Source organism: Bactrocera dorsalis, chromosome 4 (assembly GCF_023373825.1).
Source record: "Bactrocera dorsalis isolate Fly_Bdor chromosome 4, ASM2337382v1, whole genome shotgun sequence".
NCBI classification, from domain to species: Eukaryota; Metazoa; Arthropoda; class Insecta; order Diptera; family Tephritidae; genus Bactrocera; species Bactrocera dorsalis.
This window is the reverse complement of record NC_064306.1, coordinates 49,861,775-49,876,638: the sequence shown is the minus strand read 5'-3', so window position 1 is coordinate 49,876,638 and position 14,864 is coordinate 49,861,775. Positions and strand designations below refer to the sequence as shown.

Genomic DNA, 14,864 nt, shown 5'->3' with positions numbered 1-14,864 from the left:
AATTTTCTAATGAAGGTGAAAGCGCAAAAACATCTACAGGCGAATAATGAAAAAAATCGCTATCAAAATACTACAGTGAACCAGTCTAGGCAGGCGATCCCAATTAGTTACTGTAATTATAAGAAATTCATCATGATTAAAGAGCCAGCAAGCGGTTCCAAAAAATAATTTTTCATTTGGATATCATTAATCCAGGCACCCCTCGGCAATTGCCTCACAGCAGCTCCAAGAATGCGGCTCTAAAAGGTATCTCTTCTACTTGGACAAAAAATGACGTTAAGAGGTTGAAAATCCCAGAAGCATAGCCACAAACCAGAATTAAAAGCGTTCCAGCTTCTGTCATGTCATCTGCAATCATTTTCCGATAGTCTCGTATAATTAGTAGGTTAAAAAAAGTATTAAGAGAACAAGTTTCTACTCTATTTCACCTGTGTCAAAGGCTTATAACAATAAATTATTTAGACATGACATCCATTTCACGAAGTCATTCCGTTGCCTTAATTTAACAAAAAATCACACGTAAAGACAAAAAGCTCAATCTTCTAACTAAAATCTTCTCAAATGACTTGCTCAGTTTAATCACATAACGAAAATCTGAAATTTAAGTGCTGCCAATGCGGGATTACCTTCTCGCTACGGGCGCATAGATCATCATCATCAACAACTGAAACCGAAACAGAAACTACCAGAAGCATAGAGGCCACAACAAAAGCAACAACATTAGAATTCTGATGCAACACAAGCGATGATGATAACAAAATGGCAACTGTGCTAATGCTTTGTACTAATAACAAAACAAGAAATAAGTGTAAGACAACAAAAACAACAGTGAACACACAAAATTGACATTTTTGTCAATGGCTGCTGTGGCTGGCCTAATTGTTGTTGGTTTTGACTTTGACAACACCACCGTCACCATAGCCATCAACGCTGTGGCAGGATTTTTGTGGTTTCTTATAATGGTTTCTTCTTTTCATCTCCATTCCTTCCATGCGGGCGTAACATAAAAGTAGCTTTGTATTTGTTGCTGTTTCAGTTGTTGTTGTAGCTGTCGCTGATTGCGTTTTGCGTGTCGTCAACAGCCAGGACTAAATGGACTATGCCAGCACTTTAGGCTGAGCCGCGTGGCTAATCTGCAGAGTAATTATTACAATGTCTCCGAAAATACCGTCGGGAGAGAAACAGCAGAGACAGAGACATAAAGAGAACAAGTAAGGAAGAGCTGGTATCGGGTATAACCGAACATTTCATGATCTTGGAACATGCAAGGATTAAAATACCTTCAGGTACATAAGATCTGCTAGTTATATGAGGTCTAAGGCGAGTTTTCACCCAATTTTATTCATTCGAAGCCTAAAGATGCACCGTTATAAGAAAAACATTATCTCTCAATTTTATTAAGATTACTCACGTATTGGCCGATATATGCGTTATAAAGTCACACGCCAGTTCGAAAATCCTTATATTAGATATGTAACCGAAACAGAAACATATGGGGGTTCATGGCAGTTTTAACCTGATTCAACCCATTTATAGCACACAGACATACAACTATCAGGAAAGAGTCTGAATTTCAATTACAAATCTTACTAAAAATTGGTTCAAAGCGGTCGGGCAGGTTTTGAGATATGTGTGCCTAAAATTTGGCCCCGGCTCCATTAAAGCCATGTTATGCCATTTCGGGGGTAAATTTAATGCCTCTGTCTATAAGTAACCCTATATCTATCTCGCTGAATTTTAGGTGATACATACAACCGTTAGGTGAACGAAACAGAACTACGTCTGTATAGGATGCTTGCCAGCGGATGCCTTTGCGGTTGTGTCTTCGTTTATTGTGGCGTAGAAGGTGGTACGATGAAGTAAAGTGACATATCCTCATGTGGTTATGACGTGAAATAAGATTTCACGACATATGTATCTCGTCGCCTGCTTGTATTCGGTCTACTTTTTGCTGTTGTTGTAATCGATTTGTTTTAAACAGAAACCGTATGTGGCGGACAATGGCAAAATATATAAATTGCAAAGGGATTTCTTTAATCTGATATATACAATATATATATACATATATTCGCATTATGAAATATAAAGGTAGAAAAAATTTTACATTCATGTCGTTTTTGTTTTTGACTACAAGTAGATACTTTTTACTTTAAATTTTACACTAACTGCCAAGAGCTGCAAAGTTTTAGAAAACGTTTACTATACTTCTAATATAAGGTGACTTTGGTAATCTGGATCTCGCGTTATATAAATGTAATCATTTAGAGAGATAAGATTCCGTACTAAACAAACTTCTTAGACGGTTTTCTGATTACTTTACTTAGTACTGCTAGAGCTCGCGTCAAAGACGGACACCAGAAAAGATAAGTTACGCCACATTTCACACTTTTTCTTCAATAAAGGCGAAAACAGAATCCAAGAGGCTGAAAATGCATAACCTTTATGGTCCTGATACTGAAACAACTAGTCACGCGCAGCTTAAGTTTCGTTGATTCCGTTTCGGTAATTTAGACGTCAAAGATGGACAATACTCTTGAAGGCCAAGTGTCGAAAATATCATACAATATAATACAACCGTCATGTAATCACTGTTTGCCCAGAAGCTCTTTATGCAACCATTTAAATCAGAAACTTGGTGTTTGGGTGTCACACGAGTTAACGTAAAGAAAATTTCTTGAACCGAATTTCCATCTACTAATCGACCCATTTATAAGGCGGATGGTTTCTGATTGGCAACAACAAAGTCAAGCGAGAGCGTTCGTTTCGAAAGGCGGTGAGTGGGAGCCAAGCAAGGAATGAATGGTAAGGTTTTATTATGTGTTTGGTGGGATTGAAAAGGAATCATCTTCCAAACACCTAACTCCGAACTATAATATTATCAATTGCACCATCGATAGGAATCAATCGCCCAGAAGTGGCTAGCTTTGGTTAATGGGAGATAAAAGGTGTTCTATCTGGACAATGCCAGGCCTAACACATCCAAAGTGACTCGTACAAAACCGCGGGAGCTGAGTGGGAAGTTTTTATACATCCATTTTATAGTTCGGACCTGCCACTAAGTCATTACTACGTGTTTCTGCTTTAAACAAATGATTTTACTGGTGAAAGAGAGAAGCTTGTAAAAATCGATTGTTCCAGTTTTTTGGCAATAGGACGAAGGTTTCTGTGATAGTGACATTATTAAGTTACCTTCAAGCTGACAACAAGTAATGGAAAAAATTTTATTTTTTATTTAATAAAACCCTCAATCGAATGCAAAAATAATGGATTACTTTTTAATAAACCCTACTTTTCGTTTTTACTTAGTGATGCTACATTTTACCTAAGTCACGTTAAGTCATCACATCTTCAGGATAAATGGAAAGCAGAAAGGAATGTTAAAACTTAAGTTAGGATATCATAATTTTCTATGAAGCCGAAATTTCTTCAATGAATTTAGATTTTAGAACTCACATATTTGATTGAATATGACTTGGTACATATCAACAAAAATATTGCAAAAAGGCTAAATTTCCAGATTCTACCACCCAGTAAGCGCTTGCCAGTCCTTCACTTTTACTTTTTGTGGTTTTTATAGCTCCACAACTGTTTTTAAAACTCTTAAAATTCTTTTATGGGGTAAATCGTAAATCTCGAATTTCCGGCTGTCTATAATGTATGTATGCACTTCATTCGCAAATGTACTTCCAAAAACGAAAATTGTTCTGGCAAAACAGTTGTGGGTGCTTAAAGTATTAAAAAGCAAGTAGTGTTGGTGATAAACATCAAAAGGCTGCTGGAAAACAGCTGAGGATTAAATTGAAGCAAGTGATTTATGCAATGAGGGAATACTTTCGAGCGAGAGAGAGAAAGAGTAAATAAATAATTTCTTTCATATTTCCATTATGGTAAAATATTATTTGTAATAATTATTAGACATACTGTCAAGAAATTGCCAAGTTTATAAACATTGATCGAATAAAAATCCGAATCCGAGTCATACTTATCAAATTTTGTTATTACCCTCGCCCGGATTAGTCTTCAGTGCCATTTTTAGAGAGGCATTCGCTAGATTGTTGGACAGTTTCGAAGTAGTTTCCTTGACGTTTCGTAACCAATAGTTTTGCATTTGCTGAATGTTGGGTCTTCAGCTACTTTGTCAGGCATCTCTTTGCGGCCTCTACTCGATGAAAAATTCAGATATTTAGGTATGAGTCTAGCTTTGATACGTTTCATACCCAAAACTCGATCATTAAGAGATGTTGAGATCTTTTACTATATCCCTGATGCCAACACGACGATTTTTAAGCTCTGTTTTTTGATGATTCGCAGAAGGGAGAAGTTTTTCAATGATTTTAGGACATTTACTAAATTTTTTGTGCAACTGATATATGGAGATCAAACTTCACATTAACATAAAAAAGGTTGAATGAAATTCGGGTCAAATTTGATCAGACATTTTTATATTGAAAAAGTAAGAGTCGGAATAATTTCGGAAGGCTAAAAAATTACATGTGTATCGGAATTATCCTAATCAATAAACTACCATGCTAATGCCCAGTTGTGCCAGTTTTAAGATCAGTAAGACAGCTCTTCCCCCCACCACGGGAATGTTTGTATGTATTTAGGTATTACTGCCTCAGAGGTGCTAATCTGTTTTACATTTGCCTCAGCAATCTCATTTGTAAATTCTAAGTATTTGGTTGCAACAACAAAAACCAACAGTTACTGCAAACATTACAATAACACGAAGTGCTTACAACAAACATGTGTTAGTCGACGAAAATCTACCCAAATCTGCTTAAATCAGTCAGCCGCGCATTAAATCCTTTTGTGTACGCCCACAACAGTTAAACATTTTGCAGTTGTTGTTGTTGCGTGTGCCTATAGATAACACCACGGCTACCGTTTTCTCAATGAACAATGAGAAGAAAACCGCAGCGGCAAGCGGCGACAGAATCACCACACAATGCAACTCAACAAATGGATTTGTATTAACCGATTCTAAAGACAAATTTTGTTTTTGTGGTCACACCGTAAAAGGATCTTCAACTTGGATGCAGCACGCGTTTGTATATGTGTGCGTATTTGTGTGAGTTGTTTGAGGTTGTTTGACTCCAGTTTTCAATGGAAATTTGCAATGGACTTGCTCGCCACGCGGCAGAACCATCAGGTGGCCTGTATACCTGCCACTGTTTGGCTCATACAGGTTGGTTGCATTCAGAAATGGTGTATGTAAGTGCGTTGCTATTGTATGTAAATAGTTACAGTTGAAATCTTCAAGATTTTGGCTAACAATATTTGGCACCCCCCAGCGTGTGATCTGAATCGTGTTTTCCATAACGATCTGGTTTTGTAGGTAAATATACACATATATAATTTTGGTATGTACATATGATCTATGCTTCAACCTTTCAATGTCGTCCAGTAGAAGGCGTCTTAGTGTAGGTCTTATTGTCACTTATTGTTAGCAATAAGTTACTTATGCTCGGTGAGTCTTCACACGCGTCACCAATTCATGTCACAAAGAGATAAATGGTATTATATGTACAATGTTACATTTTAGTATCTCATAGTTGCAGTAACTGGTATCAAAACAAGAAAAAACGAGAACTAACTTTCAGCTGTATCGAAGATAGAAAACCAAATGCATTTTTTATAGCAAATTCGTATAAACCAGCCAACGGTTTGCATCCAACAAACGAGATGTTTAATCTCGTTGTTCAATTTATATAAACAGTCTTCAAGTCAAAATAAGGTTACCTAAAGAAATAAATCTTTTATTACGATCTTTCTACGGCAGCTATACATATATTTTAGAGGTCCGAACTGTAAAATATCTTCGGAGATTGTAGCCTTATTTGGTAAAATGATTTATACCGAATTTCGTTAAGAAATTGTGGGCAAAAAACAGTGAATTGGAGACGTTGTTCGATAAGGATCCATGCCAAACGCAAAAGGAGCGATTCCTTGACGCACTTTGTTTCTTTATGACCTCAGTTCAAGGAAACACACGAGAAAGTGTTTCTGCTGCATGATAATGCTCGGCCTCACGTTTCAAAACCCGTTAAAACCTTCATAAAAGCGCTTAAATGAGGGCGCTATATTTCATAGATATTTCGATTATTATTTGTTCCGTTCAATGATAAATGACCTGGCTCAGAACAAATTTCACTCGTAAGACGACATAGAATAGTGGCAAAGCGAATATTTCTTTCGCTGGTATTTTAAAAAATTAGTTGATCAACACCAAGGGCTCTCGTAATAACTTCTAATTGTAGGGAGAAGTTTTCCATAAGTTTTCTATTTTTTCTTATTATCAGATAGGAAAATTTGTACGTAAAAAATAAAAATTTAAGAAGAATTATGCACTGAAAAGAATAAAAAATTGCTTCGGTTTCGAACCACATCGTTTTATTCGGTTCTCAAACCGGCAGAGAAGAATAGTTGGAAAAAAATGTGAAGAGTGACAAAAGTGCTTCAACGATTGGTTCTAACGCATGAAAAAGTGTATAGTCCTAATAAATCCATGATTACTATTTGCATTTGTTCGTTAATGCCGAAATATACTCTCTCTCTTGCAACCTATTGCTACTGAGTATAATATTTTTGTTCAACTAGCGGTTGTACATATCACCTAAAACTAATAGATATAAATCATCAGAGAAATCATCAGGAAAAGTTGAAATCCGGTTGATTGTCTGTTTGTCCATTCGTCCGTTCGTGTGTGCAGGTTTCCGTAGTACAAAAAAAAATTACGAGTTCGTAGATGGGCGTAATCGGACCATTGCCACGTCCACAATTCGCCATTAACCAAAACCATTTAAATTGCCATAACTAAGCACTAGATTAATATATAAAACTCTAATTTGGCATAGGGAATCGCAGTATCCAGGGGCACCAGTGGACAAAAATGTTTGAATAAGTAGGCGTGGCTCCAAAGAAATTGATATAACGGAATAAAACTTTGCACGGATAACGCCTTTAGCGTATGTCACCTTAAGACCAAAAATTTTTTAAACTTCAACAAAAACTGTTCAAGCCACTAGGAACCAAATATTAAGACCCCAGTACCTATAGTTGACTTTAACTCAAATTTCCTTGTGATATTGTACTGCATATATCGGCCAATATGTGAGCTATCTCAATGAAAATAAGAGAGCGTGTTTTAATCTCAATAATAGCTAAATCATGGACAAAAAAAACGCACTTAGCTTATTCCATATATTCGCATAAAAATGAATTGAGTTGGTAATGTGGACTAGAACAATCAGCTGATATACAATTTAATTTTAAATTTCATATTTGTAAACGGAATATTAATATACTCGTACTATACAAATATATTTATTTTAGGTCTAGAATACAAAAAACTGAAAATAAGTGCACATATTTATTTCGTCTTAATTTTAACTCAATTATTGTTTACATATTCATCTGCCAAAATGAGGGGATCTCGCTTTGCCAGCTACTTTTTTCGGGAGAAAAATCTTACTATTGTAAATGAAAAAAAGCGATGAACTGCCAATGCCTCTAGTTCAATATACAAGCTGTGATAGCTTATGACAAGAAAACATATAATTATGTTGGCTAAGTCTTCCACACAAAATAAGCTAATAGCTTATTTCAAATAAAACACGCCTAGAGTGTCTTTGTGTCTAAGATAGATAAATGAGAGCGAAAACTTGAATTACCCCCCATGTAACTAATATCAGGAATTTCGAACATCCGGCTGACTTTACTATACCATATACATACATATGTATTATTAGTTTTTTTGGAATTGACATGTTAATAGAATGTGGTATTGGCAAAAATAGAAAAAATCAGGTCGATACTGACCCAACTGCCATATACTACGTATAATGGTTTTCGTTTTTCTAACAAACCTTATGTGTCTGCAAGTCTATAAGTTATATGCAGTATGTATGTATGTTAGGGTGATTCAAAAAATTTTTTTTATTTTTTTTTCAATTGGTACTCGCAAAAATAGGTTCCTAGACACCTCTAAGAAAGCCTCTCCAAATATGAGATTTTAATTGTAACGGGAAGGTCCTCCGCCTAACGGTTTTCTATTTTTTCTTATTATCAGATAGAAAAATTTATATCTCGCTTCCAACTACTTGAAAAAATATCTTGTTAATTAGGTTTTGTAGGAAATTGAATGCTCTAAAATATGGTCTCTTATGATTTTTTCGTAAACCCAACCGTTTAAAAGATATTAACAGTTAAAATTTGATGATTTTTGGGAAAATTTTTTATTTCTTAATAATTTTATAACTCAATGAAAAAAAATTATTACGAATAGGTTTTTGGAGAGGCTAACTTAGAGGTGCTTAGGACCCTATTTTTCAGAGTACCAAACGAAAAAAAAAATTTATTTTTTTTGATCCACCCTAATATGCACTGATTTTTGACGATGAATATCTCGTAAACGCTTAACTTTATTGAAAAATTACTTTAGACCATTTTTATAGAGCAGTAAATTTCCTACAAAACTATGAGTTTCATCATTCATAATAATTTTTTTTCATTGAGTTATAAAATTAATAAGAAATAAAGAATTTTTACAAAAATAGTCAAATTTCAACCGTTAATATCTTTTAAACGGTTGGGTTTACGAAAAAATCATAAGAGACCATATTTTAGAGCATTCAATTTCCTACAAAACCTAATTAACAAGATATTTTTTCAAGTAGTTGGAAGCGAGATATAAATTTTTCTATCTGATAATAAGAAAAAATACAAAACCGTTAGGCGGAGGACCTTCCCGTTACAATTAAAATCTCATATTTGGAGAGGCTTTCTTAGAGGTGTCTAGGAACCTATTTTTGCGAGTACCAATTGAAAAAAAAAAAAAATTTTTGAATCACCCTAATGTATGTATATAAAATACAATAGCTTGGTTCGATCACCTGGTTGACGTTTTACACCTTATTTTCCTTGGCTTTGATTCTTGCAAGTTGCAAGAGTATAAAATGTTCGGTTAAACCCGAACTTAGCCCTTTCTTACTTGTTCTTTTGTAAATTCAAGATATAGTTTGGCATTTTCGAAAGCAAACAGTTCCAAAAATTTTTAGAAAAAATAATTACTATATTTAATCTCAGAAAATGAATTCGATTCTTGTTGTTAATAATTTTAAATAGTTTCGCTCGAAAATTTGCCTTAAACACTCATTATAAATAATCAGCGTGCAGTTTTGCAGCAAATTTTCTACATTAAATAGACAATTTATGCTTTTTTAAATTACAACAAAAAAAATATAAAAAAATGTGCAACGCTCGTCGCAGCTATTAGCCACATCGCTTGAAATATGTGGACTTTAATGGTTATGTGTCATACTTAAATGTGTATGGGTGTGTGTGTGTGGATGCACTGTGCATATTGTAGTTATCTGAGCATTAAGAAAATCCACTGCGAAAACGAAATATTGCCAATTGACTGAGTCATCGGGAAAATATGCGCCAACAAATAAACAAACAAGGGCGAAAGTGAGGAAACACACACACAAAAAGACATATTAACAAATATTTATACGAATATGTACACATGTATATTTATGTTAAGCATGCAATATGGCAAAATGAACGCATATTAAAGAGATTTCTGCTATTGCAGGTTTTGTTGTTGTTTTTAAATATGCTGCAGCCTTCATATACACATACATACAAACATACACGTGTACATACGAGTAGATATGTGCGAATGTGCGTTTTTCATAAAGCATTCGCAATTATTTTTAATCACAATGATTAAAAATTTAACAACTTCAGCAGCAATTTCGTGCAGAAATAATTTGTAATATAGGTAATGAAATAATTACACGCTACGCTTGCGCACATATGGATGACTGAGGATGAAAGCCCATCATCAATATGCGGCAATATTATCAACATATTTACACTTATGTAGGTACATACATATATGTATGTATGTGTATAGTATAGTATATTGGATGTGTGTTTGTACAGATACATTCATATATACATTTGGATGTAGTTTAATCCAAATAGGCTTTTACGTTATGCGGCTTTAATATTTTTAGTTTTGTTATTGTTTTTGGTTTTGAAATATTGAAAATTTTGAATTAAATGTATAAAAACAAACAATTGATACAGATTTGCTGACTTGTGCGAGATTTTAATAGAAGTACTATGTGATCAAATTTGACCCGGATAGCTCCATTTGAAGTGCGTGCGCAAACCGAATTGATAAAAAAAATTTCTACGTTAATTAAACTATTTTTCGGTTCTTGTTAAGGTTTTTCTTTGAGCCAGAAAACGATTTTTTTTTTAAGTTCATAGTTTTTGCCTTTTTAGTTTTCTGTTTCGCTCTTATACCACGGAAGTGGAAAAATCTACAAATTAAGTAGCTATTTTTTGTTTATATTTCAGATTTTATTTACGTATACTAGGACTTGCACAATAGGAGTTCATTGTTTTACTTATTTTACTTTCCGAAAAAAAGATTCCAGAAAAACAAAACAGGTTTTTTGAACCAACAAAGAAACCCCTCATAAGTCCCTCAAGGTACAAAGCGCGAAGTCATCGAAAACTTATCTCATGGGAGACGACGATTTCATAGATTTTCGAACATCTGATTTTGCTGTATAGTACGTGAGGTACCTTAATGAAACCCAGAGAACATTTTTTTGGTAAATGACATATTAATAGTATGTGGTATTAGCAAAAATAAAATGTATAATGATTTTTCATTTTTCTAACATGTTTTGGAAATCGTCCGCTGATAGATATCAGACGATCTGGAGAAGGTTACACAGCCGGTGATGGTGGGGTAACAAATGGTGCTAAAATAATTAGCCAAAACCGCTGAAAAAACTGAGGCCGTTGTTTAGATCAATTGAACGAAAATTAAATTAGACGTTGTCGGCGGCATTCTTGCATTGATTTAAATTAGGTTATAGTAAAGAAATGTCTTAAAATTCGAGAAAATGTAGTTTTTAGGACCAATCCGAGTCATATTTGATCACATGTTCCAACTATGTTAATAGGCCAGTATACGTTTCCTTTAACAGTACATCTTAGGGCCCAGGACATACTAAAATTATGGAGGCCTGGATAGCCTGCTAAATGACGGTGAAAACAATAGGAAATGCGATGTCTGAAATTGGTATCCTCGCAAAACTAATACTACACAGCCGTATGGCAAATACGAAAATCACCGTCAGCGTCGGGAAGGACCTCTTCAAGCTATTCGAAACCTAAAAGAGGTTTCAGGCAAATCGCCTCCCTATCGTGCGACTTCTTCAATCTACTGCTGGAGAAAATATTTCGAGCTGCAAAGCTTGATCGAGCAGGTACAATCTTCTATAAGAGCCGATGATATTGATCCGGCGTGGACGACAACACTCCAGCTCTGAAAGTATTTGACGTAGAACCCACCGGGAAAAGCAGACGAAGATCTCTACTTCGTTGGAAAGACCAGCTGGGGATGGACCTGGCTATACTGCGAATCTCCAATTGTAATCTCGGCTATAACCGCGGAAATGGTGTCTATGCCAATTATACAAAAAAGAAAAGAAAGTGTTTTAAATATTACTGAATTAGTAGAATATAAGATTTTTCGAAAAACCAGCTTTCGAAATTTGGTAACCGCCATTGCTCCCTTACTAACCTTGGATATTTATCAAAATTCAAGGTGTGAAAATTTGATGATGGGCGTAGCACCGCCAACTATTTGGTGAAATAACGTATCTCGGAACCTGATTGTTCGACTAAATTTAGTATGTAGAATTCTTCTCATATTCCTTTGTCATTGCAAAAATTGATGAAATCTGACTACATCCACGCCTACTTTCCATATAATACAATTTTAAATTCCATTTGATTCTTTCAATTTCTAATACAGAAATCAAGTCTTCTTCTTCTTTACTGGCGTAGACACCGCTTACGCGATTATAGCCGAGTTAACAGGAAGGCTGTCGTTTACTTTTCATTGGTACTGTTGTAACGTGGTGGGTCCCAAACCCAGCGCACAACCCTGCGGAGGGAAGGTTTCGCCTTCTCACTTTAGCTCGCCTTCAAACGGATGTTCTTAGGCTACCCAGAGGATACTTGGTCAAAGATCGGAAGTCGTGAGCTGCTTGAGTCATATGTAAAAGAATCGTTTCTGGCCACTCCCAAGTGAATGGCGATCAGAGAACTTTCCTCACTTGCGTGAACTTCTACACATGACTCCATCCTTCCACAGAAATCAAGTAATAGTTAATATATTGGAATGAAATTTTTCACTAACAATTCCTATAAGGGATCGTTCCAGTGTGAAATTTTCAAAAAATCGACTGCACTGCATGTATCCATAGCAATAATACATACAACTTTTTTCGAAGGTTCACCTGGATTCTAACTATTACCTCTGTATGTACACACATAGCCTTATTTTTGACGGTTTCCAAAATAACAATGCAAATAAACGGAAGACCGTTGGAAGGAAGCCACGTCCTATTAAATTTACATTTGATAAATATGGTCAAGTATTGCGAGTGACATTGCAGCCATTATTCAGAAAGAGATTATAATTGAACACCTCTAAAATACTATAAATCGCAGCCTTACCACAGTGAGTGAATATTATTAATTTTTATGTGGATTTTTGGCATATCAAATACAATTTCGAAGCATAACTCTTTTTTATTGAAAACTTTACAAAAATATATAGACAAAAACCCTTGCTAAAGTCACAGTTCCGACATTAAAGGGTTAATGAGGATTTACGCACTTTATGCGGAATTTGTGACTAGTGTCATACGTATAACAACAACAAAAATATAGAAAAAGTTTACAACAAATGCAATGAAACACCAAACGAAATGCAAAGAATTCCATTAGATAAAAAATGCAGTTGTTTTTTCAGTAACAAAAATGTGACCTCCTAACAAGCGCGACAAGGATCAGCAAAAAGGGTTCAGCGCACGCTAATGGAGGTCAGGGGGCGCACATGCGTATTTGTGACCCCAAATATTTACACGCGCTAGCCGCAGTAAAAGCAAACACAGAAAATATAGTAATTAAAAAAGTGCAACAACAACAAACAGCTGGTACGACACTTTTGCACAACGCCAGCAATTAGACTGTCGCGCAAACACCAGGTAATCGATAATATTTTGCATTAACAAATGTTTATGAAAAAATTGCTGCTGGTTAAAAGATAAACAGCAGCAACAACAACAATGGCAACAATGATAAAAAGCAAAACAACTGCAATTTCAGCAATAATATGCGAATGGGTAGGAAAACATGTGCACACGTTGTAAAAATAATAATAAAACCCACAGCAATAACAACTATATGAGAAATGCAAATGTGGAAAGCGAAATGCAAAATGCGAAAATTTACATATGTTTACATGCGCTTTGGCAATTTAAATATTTATTTATGAAAATGACGCAACTTTTTTTTATTTACTTGCTGTAACATCTACTTACACCCACATATGATTCGTGCTTTTAACTATACATTGCATCGGCAATTTTTCGAAAATTCAGCAAAAATATTTAATGAATTTAAACTAGTAAGGAAGCGCTAAGTGCGGGTATAACCAGATATTTCATATTCTTGCAACTTGCAAGGATTAATATTTTAATTTTTTGTAGTATAATTTTCAGGTATATAAGGCTTGTTAGTTATATGGGGTCTAAGGCGAGGTTCACCCGATTTTATTTATTCTAAAAACACAAAAAATGCACCGTTTAAAAAAAAATACGCTCTCTCAATTTTATAAAGATAACACAGACATTGGCTCACATATGCGATGTAAAGTCGCCTGTAAGTTCGAAAATCGTGGTATTAGGTATATGTCTCAGGGAAGTATTAACCTGTTTCAACTCTTTTTTGATACACATAATTACTATTACCGGCAAAGAATTTTCTCTGAATTTCAATTGTACATCTCACACATTGATCGATATTTTCAGTAAAGGTCGATTATAGCTACCGGATTCCACATATTCGGTACCCTAAGGATTTAACAGTTTTGGATCCATTTATACCATTTTTGGTCATAAGATAGCATACTTCAAAGGCATTATTCGTGCAAAGTTGTATTCCGTTTTATTAGTTGCTTCTTGATTTGTACCCAGGAAAGTGAAAGGATCCAGAGGAATTTAAATTTTGTTATATGGGAAGTAGGCGTGGATGTAGCCCGATTTAATCCATATTTACACTGAAACAAAGGCATGTCAGTAGAAAATCGCATACCCAATTTGGTTGAAATCGATTGGGCGGGTCTTGAAATATGTATGTATTTGCACCCAAAAGTGGGCGGTGCCTCGCCCATGGTCCAATTTTGACCAAATAAGCCCAGTCATACCACCTCGAAGGTAAAAGTTAATGTCTCTGGCGTATTTAGTTATTGATTTAAGTAGTTTTTAACAGTACCGTTATAAGATTTGTACTCAGCAAATTTGGTTGTCGTAGCTTTAGTGGTTTAGGAAATACATACATATGTAAATTCAACTTATTAGAGGGCGGGACCGCGTTCATTTTTTTTTAGTGCTAGCCACACGTGTCATTGCTACTCCAATCCACTGTGGAAAATTACGTCTTTACATCTTAATTTAGTGCTTAGTTATGGCCAGGGACCGGAAATAAGAGTTATTTTACAATTTTTAATAAAAAAAATCATACGTAAAGGAACATCGTAGAAAAGTTTTGTTTACACCATCATGATTTTTAGGTGAACTATATGCGAAATATTGTATGATTTTTAAATTTAGATTTTTATATATTTAGATCAAAAATAAAAGTTATTTTTGATTTCTATTTTTTTAGATCAAAAATAAAAGTTATTTTTGATTTTTATTTTTTTAGATCAAAAATAAAAGTTATTTTTGATTTTTATTTTTTTAGATCAAAAAATAAGAATT

General features: G+C 34.7%; 1 protein-coding gene across 1 annotated transcript in view; it reads right to left on the bottom strand.

The window, feature by feature from the left end:
* Positions 1 to 14,864, bottom strand: part of LOC105222794 (uncharacterized protein DDB_G0284459) — a 482,380-nt gene that overhangs the window by 164,361 nt on the left and 303,155 nt on the right. The window lies entirely within an intron of this gene.